The sequence below is a fragment of the Condylura cristata genome, unplaced genomic scaffold (assembly GCF_000260355.1).
Source record: "Condylura cristata isolate star-nosed mole 26May11 unplaced genomic scaffold, ConCri1.0 scaffold00013, whole genome shotgun sequence".
In the NCBI taxonomy this organism is placed as follows: Eukaryota; Metazoa; Chordata; class Mammalia; order Eulipotyphla; family Talpidae; genus Condylura; species Condylura cristata.
Genome location: NW_004567114.1, coordinates 5,601,979 through 5,602,449, shown reverse-complemented (window position 1 = coordinate 5,602,449; position 471 = coordinate 5,601,979).

Below are 471 nucleotides of genomic sequence, written 5' to 3'. Positions count from 1 at the left end.
CACTTATTTGACTTGGCCGCACCGCAGAGAGGAGGAGCTTATCTTAAACTGAACCCCTGATTGTCCCTTGCAATGTCTTCAAAAAGATTACCTTCTGGGGCAGCATTCTAACACAAGTTGATGAAGGCAGCGGAAACAGACCTGGAGCTGCAGGGGGATTTACTAAAAGGAAACGAGGCCTTGCAAAGGGAGGTCCTTGCGCGTTGTCTGGAAAAGCATCAACCAAGTGTTGACCGGACCTGGGCCAGGAGAGCGCAAATCCACCACCTCAGTGGCTACTGGGCGTGTGCGCATACACTTTGAATTTTCTGTTTTCCCCAATTTTATGACCGTGTAGATGATACACAAGAATACTACACATGTTTAGTGGGGTGCTTCATGGGTTTGGGCCTCACTGGGTGCCCATAATTATGGATGTCACCATAGTCAAGGTAGTAAGTAAACATATCCCTTACCTCCCAAAGATTTTTT